This window comes from Saccopteryx leptura, chromosome X, assembly GCF_036850995.1.
Source record: "Saccopteryx leptura isolate mSacLep1 chromosome X, mSacLep1_pri_phased_curated, whole genome shotgun sequence".
Lineage (NCBI taxonomy): Eukaryota > Metazoa > Chordata > Mammalia > Chiroptera > Emballonuridae > Saccopteryx > Saccopteryx leptura.
The window spans coordinates 12946104-12962531 of record NC_089516.1 but is presented as its reverse complement, the minus strand read 5'-3'; the positions used below and the strand labels follow the sequence as shown (position 1 = coordinate 12962531).

Below are 16428 nucleotides of genomic sequence, written 5' to 3'. Positions count from 1 at the left end.
CTGTCACCTTATATTTGTCCCTCTTTACTCCCCCCATCCACCCTCCTCCCCCCCTAACCGCTTCACTTTTATCTGTGTCCATGAGTCTCATTTTTGTATTCCACCTATTTATGAAATTATACAGTTCTTAGCTTTTTCTGATTTACTTACTTCGAATAATGTTCTCAAGGTCCATCCATGTTGTTGTAAATGTCACTATGTCATCATTTCTTATGGCTGAGTAGTATTCCATTCTATAAATGTACCACATCTTCCTTATCCAGTCCTCTGTTGAGGGACACTTTGGTTATTTCCCTGTCTTGGCCACTGTGAACAATGCTGCAGTGAACATGGGGGTGCGTGTGTCTTTATGTATCAATGTTTTTGAGCTTTTGGGGTAGATACCCAGTAGAGGGATTGCTGAGTCATATTGGTAGTTATATTCTTAATTTTTTGAGGAACCATTATAATTTCTAACATAATGGTTGTACTAATTTATATTCCCACCAGCTGTGAACGAGGGTTCCTTTTTCTCCACAGCCTCTCCAACACTTGCTATTACCTGTCTTGGTGATAATAGCCAATCTAAGAGATGTGAGGTGGTATCTCATTGTAGTTTTGATTTGCATTTCTCGAATAGCTAGTGAAGATGAGCATCTTTTCATATATCTGTTGGCTATTTGTGTGTTTTCTTGGGAGAAGTGTCTGTTCAGGTCCTCTTTCCTTTTTTCTTTTCTTTTTTTTTTTTTTTTCTTTTTTTTTGTATTTTTCTGAAGTTGGAAACGGGGAGGCAGTCAGACAGACTCCCGCATGCGCCCGACCGGGATCCTCCCGGCACGCCCACCAGGGGGCAATGCTCTGCCCATCTGGGGAGTTGTTCTGTTACAACCAGAGCCATTCTAGCGCCTGAGGCAGAGGCCACAGAGCCATCCTAGCGCCCAGGCCAACTTTGCTCCAATGGAGCTTTGGCTGCAGGAGGGAAAGAGAGAGACAGAGAGGAAGGAGAGGGGGAGGGTTGGAGAAGCAGATGGGCACTTCTCCTGTATGCCCTGGCCGGGAATCGAACCCGGGACTCCTGCATGCCAGGCCGATGCTCTACCACTGAGCAAACCGGCCAAGGCCCCTTTTCCCATTTTTTAATTGGAGTGTTTGCTTATTTGTTGCTGAGCTTTGTGAGTTCTTTGTATATTTTGGATATTAACCTCTTATTGGAGCTGTTGTTTGTAAATACCATCTCCCATTTAGTTGGCTGTCTTTTTGTTTTGTTGTCAGTTTCTTTTCCTGTGCAGAAGCTTTTTAGTTTGATATAGTCTCATTCATTTGTTTTTGCCTTTAGTACTTCACTTGCCTTTGGGTCAAATTTAGGAAACGTTCTCTACGGCCAAGGTCCATGAGTTTAGTACCTATGTTTTCTTGTATGCAATGTATTGTTTCAATTTTTATATTTATGTAGGTCTTTAATCCATTTTGAATTAATTTTTGTGCATGGGGACAAGGTATAGTCAGGTTTCATTCTTTTGCATGTGGCTTTCTAGTTTTCCCAGCACTATTTATTGAAGAGACTTTCTTTTCTCCATTGTGTATTTTTGGCTCCTTTGTCGAAGATTATTTGTCTGTATATATGTGGTTTTATTTCTGGACCCTCAATTCCGTTCCATTAGTCTGTGTGTCTGTTTTTCTGCCAATACCATGCTGTTTTGGTTATTGTGGCTCTGTAGTATAATTTGAAGTCAGGTTAGGTATGATACCTCTGGCTTCATTCTTTTTTCTCAGGATACTTTGACTATTTGGGTTTTTTTATGATTCCATACAAATCTGGTGATTTTTTTGTTCTATTTCTTTAAAAAATGACATTGAGATTTTAATGGGGCTTATATTAAATTTGTATATTGCTTTGGGTAATATGGTCATTTTAACTATGTTGATTCTTCCAATTTATAAACATGGAATATTTTTCCATTTCATTGTGTCTTTTTCAATTTCTTTAATAATACTTTTTTTTTTTTTTTTACTTTATTTTCTGAAGTTTCATTGTTGGTGTCTAGGAAAACAGTAGACTTTTGTATATTGATTTTGTATCCTGCGACTTACTGTATTGGTTTATTGTTTCTAATAGGTGTTTTGGTGGAGTCTTTGGGGTTTTCTATATACAGGATCATGTCATCTGCAAAAAGTGATACCTTTTCTTCTTCTTTCCAATATGGATGTCTTTTATTTCTTTCTCTGCCTGATTGCTCTGGCTAGGGTTTCCAGTACTGTGTTGAATAAGAATGGAGAGACTGGGCAGCCTTGTCTTGTGCCTGATTTTAGAGGAAAAACCTTCAGTTTTTCACCATTTAGTAGGATATTGGCTAATAGTTTGTCAGATATGGCTTTCATGATGTTGAGGTATTGATACTTTCCTTCTATACCCATTTTATTGAGTATTTTAAACATAAATGGATGTTGTATCTTATTGAACGCTTTTTCTCTATCTATTGATAGTATCAACAGGTCAGAAGACCAGACACAGAGCACCTCTCTATTCTTCAGGGGAAGAGTGGCCCTGTAAAACTAGCTGTGGGGTGTGTCTCTGCCACTCTCTGAACCCCACAAATGAAGGGAGGCGGGATCTGGGAGCCATAGTAGCTGCACTTTGTTTTTCTCCGACTCTGCGCTGAGTGCGTGCTCTTGGCAGACAGTGGGAACACTGGCCGTGACCCCTTGTTCTGCTACCACTTTGGTTTAGTATCTCCCCGTCTGCCTCTCAATCTCACCAGTCCTCACGCAGAAGATGATCCAATCACTGCGAGCTTCCCCCTTTCCAGAGCTGCAGCAGACAGAGTCCTAGGCAGTCTGGGTTTCTCCGCTCTCAAGCGCCAACTGCAAGTGTCTCTTATCTTCCTTACCCGCTTCTCAACCCTTCCCACTTTTACTTGGTTTCATGTGGGGGATCTTTTAAGGTGCATTTGCGAGCCCAACTAGGGTTCTTTTGCTGTGTTGCAACTGTTTAATTTGTTGAAATTTCAAGGGCAGAGATCATGAATATCTTTCATGCCACCCTTACTCTGATATCATCCAATTGTTCCTTATTATCGTCTGGGATGAGGTTAACTCTTTTAAGAATTTTTTTTTTTTACCCAAAAACAGAGAAAGAGTCAGAGACGGATGGATAGGGATAGACAGACAGAAACAGACAGCGATGAGATGCATCAATCATCAGTTTTCGTTGCGACACCTTAGTTGTTCATTGATTGCTTTCTCATATGTGCCTTGACCGTGGGCCTTCAGCAGACTGAGTAACCCCTTGCTCAAGCCCAGTGACCTTGGGTCCAAGCTGGTGAGCTTTGCTCAAACCAGATGAGCCTGCGCTCAAGCTGGTGACCTCGTGGTCTTGAACCTGGGTCCTCCGCATTTCAGTCTGACACTCTATCCACTGCGCCACTGCCTGTCAGGCTCTTTTAAGAATTTTTAAAAATTGATTGATTTTTTTTTTAAGAGAGAGAAAGGGAGAGAGAGAGAAAAACATGAGTTTGGTGTTCCCCTTATTTATGCACTCGTTGGTTGATTCCTGTATGTGTCCTGCGTGAGGACCACACCTGCAACCTTGGTGCATCAGGATGATGCTCCAACCAACTGAGCTATTCTGCCAGGGTGACATGAACTCTTGATAGCAAAACACTCGAGAGCAACCTGAACTGTGCCACTCTACCCTGGTCACCTTTCCTTTCTCTTGGGTTTCTTTTATAAGGTCTACCGGAAAGTTCTGTCCGTTTTTGGAATAAAACAAAATACAAATTCTTCTGACTTAATTCATGTGGCACCCATCTTGAATATTTCCACACCAATCCTATCTTCTGAATATGGTCCAAAATGGTTTGCTGAGCTGAATTAAGCTTTTCTGCAATCTCCGATGTTGTCAGAAAAGGCTCTTACTCCAACATGGTCTTAACAACATCGTCATCAATCAAAGATGGTCGCCCAGAACGTGGCTTATCAGAAAGGTCGAAATCACCTGTTTCGAATTTTTCCAACCATCTTCTGCATGTCCTATCAGAAACTGTACCTTCACCAAACACTTTCAATAAATTTCTACATGCTTCTGTAGCATTTCTTCCTTGTTGAAATTCGTAAAAATACAGTGGCGTAAATGAACTTTATCGCCTGACCTGTGGTGGCGCAGTGGATAAAGCGTTGACCTGGAAATGCTGAGGTCGCCGGTCGAAGCCCTGGGCTTGCCTGGTCAAGGCACATATGGGAGTTGATGCTTACAGCTCCTCCCCACCTTTTCTTCTGTGTCTCTCCCTCCTCTCTCCGTCTCTCTCCCTCTCTCTCTCTCTCTCTCTCTCTCTCTCTCTCTCTCTCTCTCTCCCTCCCTCTCCCTTTCTCTCTCCTCTCTAAAATGAATAAATAAATTAAAAAAAATTAAAAAAAATAAATGAACTTTATCAGTAGCCATGGGTACACTATGGCTTCACACATAAGACTAACATGAATCAACTTTGTTTTAGTTAATTTGCTACGTCAGTATGTGTACATTAAGTGATAAAAATAGAGAGGCACACATGCGCCAAATAAATATGTGCTTACGTGTTGAAACTTGTGATAGAAACGTAGAGAACTTTCCGGTAGACCTTATAATTTCTCTCAGTTTTGACTGAGAGCCTCAAGAAGACGACTCAGTGCCTTTCTACTAAGGAGTGTTGAAGGTCCTTTGTGGTACATAATTTTATCTTTTTTTTTGAGACAGCAAGACAGAGGGACAGATAGGGACAGACAGGAAGGTAAGGATGAGAGCATCAGTTCTTCATTGCAGCACCTCAGTTGTTCAGCGATTGTTTTCTCACATGTGCCTTGACTGGGGGGCTACAACAGAGCTAGTGACCCTTGCTCAAGCCAGCGACCTTGGGCTCAAGTCGGCAACCTTGGGCTTCAAGCCAGGAACCTTGGGCTCAAGCCAGCAACAATGGGGTCATGTCTATGATCCCATGCTCAAGCCAGTGACGCCATGCTCAAGTTGGTGAGCCCACACTCAAGCCGTGCACAAACCAGCAACCTCAGGGTCTCAAACCTGGGTCCTCCGCATCCCAGTCCAATGCTCTTTCCACTGCACCACCACCTGGTCAGGCCTTGATTTTATCTTTATTAGTTAAAAATTGAAGGGATTCTTGCCACTTTGACATGTAAAGATGATTTCCTAGTTAAGTGTGTCTTATGATGAGGCCAATTCAAGGAGATACCGCACTCGGGTATAGCCCTGTCTAGCAGAACTTTCTGTGAGGTGGAAATGTTCTGCGTCTGTTCTGTAGGGTAGCCACCAGCCGTATGTGGCTATTGAGTACTGAACAACTGATTTTTTCATTGTATCTGGTTTTAAATAATTTAAAGAGCCGCCTGTGCTAGCGGCTCCTGAGTTGGACCGTGCGGTGAACTCGATGTTGACCTACCTTGCCGGGTTAGGAGCAAGAGGTGCAGAAGGAGTTTCACCTCAAACAAGTCACCTCAAACCCCTCTGTTATTGGTTTCTCCTCTGCACGCTCTTGCGTTGGCATTTGTCGTTCAGCCACGCTCAGTGGTGTGCAGGCCACCAAGGACAGACCGCCGTTAGCCCCTATGGCGCATATCAGCTCTGCAGGGCTGGGAGGGAACCGAACAGCCAAGACTTATGTTTGGCCACTGGTAGCCCTGGGCTGCCCATGATCAGCTAACCCCTTTCTGTCCCTGCTTCAGTTTTAGTTATCAAACCTGTTCGGAAGAGAAACCGGATTGACTTGTAAGGCATTACCAAACCATTAGATGGAACCATCAGGTGTATAGGATTTGTGTGGGCTGGGCGGAGGACTTCTCCAGTGGAAGGTTAGCGGGGACTGAGGCCACGGGCCTACATTGGAGAACCCTGTGGTAGGAGGAGAGCTTGGCGAGGCCATTTGGGGGTACTGGGCTCCACAGCTGAATGAGCCATGTTCCTTCTCTAGGATGTGCTCACTAAACGTAGATAAGCTTCAGCTCTCTCGTTCCCGTTTGTTCCTCACAAACTATGGCTTGAGGTGTTAGCCTGTGAGAACAACTGAGTTGCTTATCTGTACGTGAGATGTTCACTAGGAAATCTGACTGACACTTGCCACCTCCCAGTGGAGGATGCTGTGACCCTCCTCTGCTGGCCCACGAGGCAGATGGAGGGGTAGTCTGGTCTTCACCCTCTGTGGCAGCGGAATCACCAGCCACATAGGCTTGGAGGCGACGCACTTAACAGCATAGTTCCGCCTCCTTCATTTATCGCGACCCTGTGCCCATTGCCTGGGTCACAGCCTGTCATCTTGGGCCTGACCATTATCACAAGAGCCTTAAGGATCTCTGTCCATCTGTCCAGGTATCACTCTCACTGTCATGGGTCCATCATGTCCCTCTCTGGCTAACCCCCTCTGATACCTTTCTTGCTTGAGCACAGTCTAAACTGCTGTTGGGGGTTCCCAGACATGTTGGCATGGGCTCCCACTTTCTCCCCAACCCCCTCTCTCTGGCCAGCGACCACCCCCGGGTTGTAGAGTCCCGTACACTCTGCATGCGCTGGCACCTCACTGCGCATGTGCAAGCTCCCCCTCTGCCCAGCGACCCCTGCCTCTCTCTGTCTGCTGCGTTCATCCTTCAGTCCTTGGCTCAGGCCGCGTCTCTTCCGACAGGCATCCCAACCCTGTACACTCCGGTGTTTTTTTCTTTCCTGTTTCCATTACAGTGTTGATAACACTAATGTGGGCAAATCAAATCCTGTGCAGATAAACTTGGGCTGGGCATTTGGAAACAAAAGTTCATAGATTTTATGCATACAGCCTAATGAATGTTTACAAATACACCCTTGTAACCAACACCCAGATAAAAAAACTAAACATTTTTAGCACTCTGAAGGCTCCCTTATGCCTCCTCCTATTTTTGGTTGTTTTTGAACTTTATGAAAATAGATTCGTGTAGTTACATACATAGTTAATTTGGCAAAATATACATAACATGAAATTTACCGTTTGGGCCATTTTTAAGAGTTCAGTAAATTGCATTAAGTACATTCACATCATTGTGCAACCATCACCACTGTCTGTCTCCAGAACCAAATATATACTTGTGTGTGTGTTTTCCACTTGACGTCTTTTTTTTTTTTTTTGTATTTTTCTGAAGCTAGAAACGGGGAGAGACAGTCAGACAGACTCCCGCATGTGCCCGACCGGGATCCACCTGGCATGCCCACCAGGGGGCGATGCTCTGCCCACCAGGGGGCAATGCTCTGCCCCTCCGGGGTGTCGCTCTGTTGTGACCAGAGCCACTCTAGCGCCTGGGGCAGAGGCCAAGGAGCCATCCCCAGCGCCCGGGCCAACTTTGCTCCAATGGAGCCTTGGCTGCAGGAGGGGAAGAGAGAGACAGAGAGGAAGGAGAGGGGGAGAAGCAGATGGGCGCTTCTCCTGTGTGCCCTGGCCGGGAATCGAACCCGGGACCCCTTGCACGCCAGGCCGACGCTCTACCACTGATCCAACCGGCCAGGGCCACTTGACGTTGTCTTAAGGCTTTCCCATGTTGCAGATGTCAAGCTTTGATTTCTTCTATTCTGAGTACTGTCAGATTGTGTGACTGTTCAACAGTTTGTTTTATCCATTCTCTTGTTCATGGACAGTGGGTTATTTTCAGTATTTCATTTTCTTTTTTACTAAAACTGCTATAAACATGCTTGTATACATTTCTTGGATACCCATACAGATACATTTCTGTTGCAGACATTCCTAGGAGTGGAATTGCTGGGTGTTATCATAGGCATATGTTCAGCTTTAGCACATAGTGCCAAACTGTTGGAAGTAGTTTTCTATTGCCGTTATAACAAATTACCACAAAGTCACTGGCTTATAGCAGCGTGAATTTATTATCTTATAATTCTGGCATTCAGAAGTCCTGAAGTCAAAGTATCAGCAGAGTGTACCTGGAGGCTCTCAGGAGAATCCCTTTCTTTGCCTGACCAGGCGGTGGCACAGTGGGTAGAGCATCGGACTGGGATACCGAGGACCCAGGTTTGAGACCCTGAGGTCGCCAGCTTGAGCCCAAGGTCACTGGCTCAGGCAAGATGTCACTCAGTCTGCTGTAGCCCCCCGGTCAAGGCACATATGAGAAAGCACTCAGTGAACAAACAACTAAGGTGCCGCAATGAAGAATTGATGCTTTTCATCTCTCTCCTTTCCTGTCTACCCCTATCTGTCCCTCTCTCTGACTCTCTCTGTCTCTGTCACAAAAACAAAAACAAAAACGAAGAAGAGTCCCTTTCCTTGCCCTCGCTGGCTCCTGAGGCTGCCTGCACTCCTTGGCTCGTGCCTCTGTCCTGCGTGGCCAGCAGCGCAGCATCTTCCAGTCTCTTTCTCTCTCCAGTTTGGCTTTCACTGTCCTATCTCCTCTCTGTCTTCCCTCCCTGTGATTACATGGGGACCGCCTGGAACACCCTGGATAATTCCTCCATTTCAAGGGCCTTAATCACTTCTGCAAATGCCTTTTTGTTACATGAGGTAACATTCATAGGTTCCAGGGACTAGAATGTGGACATCTTTGGGGGGTTATTATTCTGCCTACCACATGGCCAAACCATTTTGCGTTAGACTTCTAGTTCTTCCAAATCTTTGTCAGCACTTGGTATTGTCAGTCTTTTAATTAATTAATTAATTAGTTTATTTTTAATTAAGTGAGAGGTGGGGAGGCAGAGAGAGACTCCCGCATGCACCCCGGCCAGGATCCACCCAGCAAGCCCCTTACCAGACGATGCTCTGCCCATTTGGGGCCTGCTCTGTTGCTTAGCAACTGAGTTTTTTTGTGTCTGAGGCAAGGCCATGGAGCCATCCTCAGTGCCCAGGGCCAAATTGCTCCAATTGAATTCTGACTGTGGGGTGGGGGTGGGGGTTGAAAGAGAGAGAGAGAGAGAGAGAGAGAGAGAGAGAGGAGGGGTGGAGAAGCAGGTGGTCATTTCTCCTGTGAGCCCTGACCAGGAATCGAACCCAGGACTTCCACATGCTGGGCCCACGCTCTACCCCTGAGCCTGTCAGTCTTTAATTTTGGCTATTCTGGCTGGGATGTAGGGGCACAGCCACTGCCACCACCCTCAGGCAGTGTGTCCTCTTTGGCTCCGATACAACTTGATTGCAACTTACTGGTATTATATTTTGATATGTTTGTTGACATGGCACTGTCCTGGCCAGACTGTGCACTCGTCCATGAAGCAGGTCATATAGTAGCCAGTTCAATGCACGCTCCTCGGAGGGTAAGAAGTGCCTGAGGGCAATTTTGAACAGAGATGCTAGCACAGCTCAAGGCGAAGGGAAAGCCTGTTCCTGCAGTCCTGACTCTGGCTCCAGGTAGCGTTTCTCTCAAATACAAACAGGACCAGAGCAAAGGACCCGGTTTCTAGCTTCTGCATGCTCTTGTCTTTCCCAGGGCAGTTCCGTACAGGTGAGTAATGCCCTAGAAGGAGATGCGGGCGGACTCCTCAGGGCGTTGGTCGGGGTGACGTCACTGAGTATGTAAATGAGGAGGGAATGCAGTTCCAGAGGCAGGCTGCTGGGGAACCCCATCCTGGACCTGCACGGACTGGACTGGGCTTTGCCTCGTCCTGGGCTCTGCTCATGTAGCAGCATTCCGCGGCTCCTCGCCTGCAGAAAGGACCAGACGGTAGGTAGGCTTTCTGGGTTTTCGGGAATGTCGTGGGTGTAGACTTCAACCCGCCTTGGAGACTTGAGGCCGGAGTTTCTGAGGAAGGTGGAGCCAGAGTAGAATTGGATTTCTGCTGGCCCGGGACACGCAGTGGTGGGCACAGATGTCTCGGTGCCAGAGAGATGAACCTAGAAGTGCGGTTAGTATTAGACAAAAGCAGACAGGATCGTGGCTTCATTTGGGAACATGTCACTGTGAGTAACCACTTCCTGTGTGCTAGTTTTGTCCCCAGTTCGCCTTGCTGGGTGCCCAGCCTGGTTCAGGAGGGCTGAAGGGTGTCAGGCTCGCTGGGGCGCTGGCAGCGTTCCTGCCTGGCATGACTGGCCATCCAGGGTGCGGGGTGTGTGGCAAAGGACTTCTCCAGCCCTCACGGGAAAAGCTCTTTAGTCAGCCAAGGTCTGACTGGTTGGTAAATAGATCATAAAGGAATTGGCCTTTTGAGAAAAACATTATCTCAGGGTAGGAGTTACTGTAACGGGCCTATGTTGGTGTTCTTGGTCCCTTTTAAAGACATACTGACTCTGTCACAGCTTTAGTGATCTGCGTAAGTACACGTGTGATTCACAAGGTGACCTGAAAGCAAGCCAGCTGTGCCAGGAGGGTTGGGGAGGGCTGAACAGGAATGGCCCTGAGTCTGGGGTCCCAGAGACCTGGACATCCTCTCCTCTGCCCTGCTGTCTTCAAATGGCGGAGACAGGAGAGTGGCAGCACTCTTGCCGAGTACTGGACCCAGCTCCCGCCTCACTCCTCGTCATCTGGGCTCAAGGAGGCCGACGGTCTGGCCTTTTGGGGTTCCCTCTGTGAACTCCGGGTCTGCAGAGGATCTCGAGAGAGGACGTGGGCTGAGCTGCCACCCCCGTTAACCTTTCCAGATAGTGGATCTTTGTGCCGTATTCTCTGAGACTGGAGGGGCACCCCTCACCTCTTGGGTCAAGAAGTCCTTTATGTTCACACAAATATCCCTCCTCTAAAGACCTCTCCAGATAGGCAGGACATCCACTCGGCATCCTTTTCACAAACCCTCCTGGTCTCCATAAAGAGACCCAGCTCCTGAAGCCCTCGAACGTGACTTTCTGTGTGGTGCTTACTCCTGTGACATGCTGCTGGCCTTCGCTAAACTTTTGCCCAGATTGCCCATAGTGTAACCTTTTCACTGCAAATTAGTTAAGATTTTACCAATGAACTTGCTCACACCTGTCAAATGGCACATACCAAAAGAAAAAGAAAAAGAGAAAAAAAAGAAAACAACACCAAAACATAAAAGACAAGTGCTGGTGAACATGTGGAAAAAGGGGAACCCTCATGCAGTGTTGGTGGGAGTGCAAAATGGTGTAACCGTCATGGAAAACAGGATGGGGGTTCCTCAAAAAATTGAAAATGACCCAGCAATCCTGCCTTTGGGTATTTATTCAAAACAATTGAAATCAGGATCTCAAAGAGGTAATCACACTAGTCACAGTAGCTAAAATGTGGAAACAACCTATGAGTGAATAAGAAAATGTGGCTGATACATACAATGTGATATTATCCAGCCTTAGAAAAGAAAGAAATTCTATGATATGTGTGACAACATAGATGGCTGGACCTTGAGGATATTATGAAATAAGCCAGTCACAGAAAGACAAATACTGCATGGTTTGAGTTACATGAAGTCTCTGCAGTAGTCGAATTCATGGATTCAGAGTGGAATGGTGGTTGCCAGGGCCTGGGGGAGGGGGAAGTGAGGAGTTACTAACCAGTGAACATAAGGTTTCAGTTAAGCAAGACAAGCAAGTTCTAGAGACCTGCTGTACAACATCGTACACGGAGTCCACAAGACTACTGTACACTAAAAAGTTTATTAAGGGGTGGAGCTCACACTAAGTGTTCTTATCACAATACAGTAAAATTTTAAAAATTTAAAAGAACTTACCACTTAAGACTTTAATCTGATCAGAGACTGTCTTGACCACTAACTAGCCATGGGGTCTTGGGTTAGTTTCTTGGTCTAGTCCAGGGGTCCCCAAACTTTTTACACAGGGGGCCAGTTCACTGTCCCTCAGACCGTTGGAGGGCCACCACATACAGTGCTCCTCTCACTGACCACCAATGAAAGAGGTACCCCTTTCAGAATTGCAGCAGGGGGCCGGATAAATGGCCTCAGGGGGCCACATGTGGCCCGCGGGCCATAGTTTGGGGACGCCTGGACCTCAGTTTCTTTACTCATAAAATGGGGATAATAACAGAAACTCCTGGTAGGAGGATTATGAGGCAACGCGTGGAAAGCGCCTAGCAGCGTGTTGCCCATGTATGGTGTTCCACGGAGGTAGCACGAAACACGTTTTTGTATGTGGGATACATTCACATCGGTATATTGATATGGATATATGGATATATTGCTTTTGCCTTCCAAGGTGCTAGTGACCTAGTGAAAATAGGCTTGCTCTAACTTACTGTAATCTAAGCCTGACACCGAAACATACCGTACAGGGAAATAGAAAAATGGACCATGAGGCTGCTACAGGAGCACACAGTTCACTCTGGCTGGAGGAGGGGACAGTCTGTGCGTGTGTGAGCCCCGCAGTCACGTGCCCTTAGGTGCCGCATGGCCAGCAGCACGGGACTGTCAGGTACGCAGCAAAGAGTAATGGAGGCCCCGCGCTGGCCCTGCGCTCCGGTTTCTGTGCAGGAATGGTGCTTCTTCTCCTTCTCAGAGCTCAACTTACATACTGAAATTCTTTTTTTTTTGACAGAGACAGAGAGAGAGTCAGAGAGAGAGAGAGAGTCAGATAGAAGGGGACAGATACAGACAGACAGACAGGAAGAGAGAGATGAGAAGTGTCCATTCTTCGTTGCAGCTCCTTAGTTGTTCACTGATTGCTTTCTCATTTGTGCCTTGACCAGAGGGCTACAGCAGAGCAAGTGACCCCTTGTTCAAGCCAGCAACCTTGGGCTCAAGCCAGCAACCTTGGGCTCAAGCCAGCAACCATGGGGTCATGTCTATGATCCCACGCTCAAACCAGTGACCCTGCACTCAAGCTGGTGATCCTGTGCTCAAGCCGGTGACCTCGGGGTCTCAAACCTGGGTCCTCCGTGTCCCAGTCTGATGCTCTATCCACCGTGCCACCGCCTGGTCAGGCCCATGGTGAAATTCTTAAAGCATATACCTGTGCCCATTTAGGAGCCTGGACAGCCTGGGGCATTCCCTTTCCTCTTCCTTTGAGAACCGTCAGAGTCTCGTCCTGGGTTCTGTTTCTCATTCTCCTTGGTGATCTTTCTCTGCTCACTTTGTGCACTTAACATTTGTCCATGGAGGATGCAGGAAAACAGAGGGACACTTATTTTTTTGCCCTCTACTCCTCTTTGACACCCACTCCTCTGTGCTTTACCCCACAGAAATGGCCCAGAGCCAGAGAGATCATCTGACTTTCTGTAACTGTGGAAACTGCATGTGACAGGATAAGCGAGTTGTGTGGCATGCTGTGAGTTTTTAAGTTTAGGATTTTAGACTCTGCTGGCCCGTACAGCAGCCAGTTGCCCCACGTGGCTATTTAAATTAATTAAAAGTATATAAAATGTAAAACTCAGCTCCTTGGTTGCACTAGCCACATTTTAAGTACTCAGGAGCGCTGTGTGGCTAGTGGCCATCGTATTGGAGAACAGAGAGACAGAATATTTCCATCATTGCAGAAAGGTCCGTGGGACGGTGACGGGCTAGAGCAGTCCTTTTCAGCCGCAGGGTGGATGACTATTTTGCAGACTGGCACGAAATTTCTGGCGGACTGTCAGTTGAAAACCACTGGTATAGAGGGTTATCTTAGACTACTTAGTAGAGAGAGAAAGACGTAGATATTCATCCACGCTGTGATGGTTTTGGTCCTTCTGAAAGACCAAGTTGCATATGTAACCTAATCAACTGAAACTTGACTAATGCAATTAAATGTGTTTTTGACCTCAGATTTGTCATACAAAAAGGGTGTTCAGTTTCTGAAGTTTTTTTTTGGTTTATTTACTGCCTTATTACCCTGAAGCGGGTATCAAGTGTGGATTCTTAGATGAGAGGGCCCTGAATATTTTGAATTGTTTTTATTATGGTAAAATATATATAATATAACCTGCACCATTTTAACTTTGTATTTTTTAATTTTTAATTAAAATTTTTTTTAAAGAGAAAGAGAGGGAGAGTTGGAGTGAGGGAGGGAGGTTAGGGAGGGAGAGACAGGAAGGGAGAGAGATGAGAAGCATCAATTCATAGTTGTGGCCCCTTAGATATTGATTGCTTCTCATGCGTGCCTTGACTGGGGGGCTCCAGTGACTCCTTGCTCAAGCCAGTGACCATGGGATCATGTCAGTGATCCCATGCTCAAGCCGGTGATTCGGCACTCAAGCCAGATAAACCCGCTCCAGCCAGCGACCTCGGGGTTTTGAACCTGGGACCTCAGCATCCCAGATCGACACTCTGTCCACTGCACCACCACCGTTCAGGCTAAACTGTTTTTAAATGTACAATTCAGTGGCATTAAGTGCAGTTCATAATATTGTGTAACTATCACTATGATCTATTTCCAGAACTTTTCAACATCCCAAACAGAAGCTCTATAGCAATTATATAGTAACTCCATTCCCCCTCCCCTATCCCCTGGTAACTGATATTCTATTTTCTGTCTCTATGCATTTGTCTGTTCTAGGTACTTCGTATACATGGAATTATGCAATATTTGTTCTTTTGTGACTGGCTTACTTCACTTAGCTTAATATGCTCAAGGGCTGTCCATGTGTCAGAATTTCATTCTTGTGAGGCTGAATGAGACCCCTTGTGTGGATAGACCACCTTCTGCTTATCCATTCATCTGTTGATGGGCACTTGGGTTGCTTCCACCTTCTGGCTGTTGTGGGCAGTGCTGCTCTGAACATGGGTGTACAGGTATCTGAGCCCCTGCTCAGATCAATTTTGGGGTTATCTAACCAGAAGTGGAATTGCTGGGTAAGACGGTAATTCTGTGTTTGGCTCTGATTTTTAAAAATAGTTTAAAAATCATTATTGAGATATAAATTTTTACAACATAAATTTCACCCTTGTAACGTATACAGTTCAGTGGTTTTTAGTATATTCTCAAGCTTGTGCAATCATCCTCACTAGTTACTTTGTGTGTGTGTGTGTGTGTGTGTGTGTGTGTGTGTGTATTTCTGAAGTGAGAAGCAGGGAGGCAGATAGACTCCCGCATGCATCTGAACGGGATCCACCTGGCATGCCCACTAGGGGGTGATGCTCTGCCCATCTGGAGGCATTCTAGTGCCTGAAGCAGAGGCCATGGAGCCATCCTCAGCGCTCAGGCCAACTTTGCTCCAGTGGAGCCTTGGCTGCGGGAGGGGAAGAGACCTAGAGAAAGGAGAGAGGGGAAGGGTGGACAAGCATGTAGGCACTTCTACTGTGTGCCCTCACCGGGAATCGAAAATTGGACTTACACATGTCAGGGGATGCTCTACCACTGAGCCAACCAGCCAGGCACTAGTCACTTATTTTTATAGCCTCTTAGGAACCAGAGGGGTTAGGAGAGAATTTGGTTTTTTTACTTATTAATAATATTATTAATAGCTTTTATTTATTCATTTTAGAAAGAGGAGAGAGAGAGAGAAACAGGAGGAGGAGCTGGAAGCATCAACTCCCATATGTACCTTGTCCAGGCAAGCCCGGGGTTTCAAACCGGCAACCTCAGTGTTCCATGTCGATGCTTTACCCACTGCACCACACTGCAGATCAGGCTGGGAGAGAATTTTGAAGGTGGCTTGGGTGTAAATAGGGAGCTTGCAGGGTTATATGAGACTCTTTAAGAAGAAGGTTGTTTGTACCAAATCGTTGCAATGCTGTGCAGTCTTCAGCAAGAATAGTTTGCCCACTGTAAGGCTTTCAGACCAAAATTCAGAAAGGCTCCCCTGCTACCTGACATATTTTCAGCTACTTACAAGGCTTTGTTTTATGGGACGGGATGTTGAATAACCTCACAAATGGGTCAGGCTCCCCAGGAATGCCCTGGAGGCCTGGTTTTGTAGGACCAGACAGGCCTTGACGCGACTTCTTTCTGCTTTGTCGCACCTCTCATGTTTGCTTTGTCAGATGTCCTTCCCTGGCTTGGAACTGGTTCTGATCCCAAATTCTGCAACTCCTTGCATTTCCAAACATACAACAGATCATGTATAACAAATCCCTCAGATATTTTATTTTTAGATTTCAGATTGCTTTGCTTTAATGGAAATAATAAAACTCATCTCCTTTTGTCATTCTATGCCACTCTTATGTGCCAGGGTGCTCTGATTGTCACTTGCTCTTGTCATGTAGTTGTGGTTTTAGTATTTTATGCTTTGGGTATGATTTTATTGTGGTCTTCTGCTACTTGGCGAGGTTTCTTTCTTTCTTTCTTTCTTTTTTGCATTTTTCTGAAGCTGGAAACAGGGAGAGACAGTCAGACAGACTCCCGCATGCGCCCGACCGGGATCCACCCGGCACGCCCACCAGGGGTGACGCTCTGCCCACCAGGGGGCGATGATCTGCCCATCCTGGGCGTCGCCATGTTACGACCAGAGCCACTCTAGCGCCTGAGGCAGAGGCCACAGAGCCATCCCCAGCGCCCGGGCCATCTTTGCTCCAGTGGAGCCTTGGCTGCGGGAGGGGAAGAGAGAGACAGAGAGGAAGGCGCGGCGGAGGGGTGGAGAAGCAAATGGGTGCTTCTCCTGTGTGCCCTGGCCGGGAATCGAACCCGGGTCCTC

General features: G+C 46.6%; 1 protein-coding gene across 7 annotated transcripts in view; it reads left to right on the top strand.

The window, feature by feature from the left end:
- MAP7D2 (MAP7 domain containing 2) overlaps positions 1-16428 on the top strand; it is a 131649-nt gene that overhangs the window by 21607 nt on the left and 93614 nt on the right. The window contains exon 1 of one of the 7 annotated variants that reach the window (XM_066357184.1): positions 9546-9642. The exons of the other annotated variants lie outside the window; for them this stretch is intronic. The gene's annotated coding sequence lies outside the window, so the exon portion shown is untranslated. Of the gene's footprint in view, positions 1-9545; positions 9643-16428 lie in introns of those variants that run through there. 7 annotated transcript variants of the gene reach the window in all.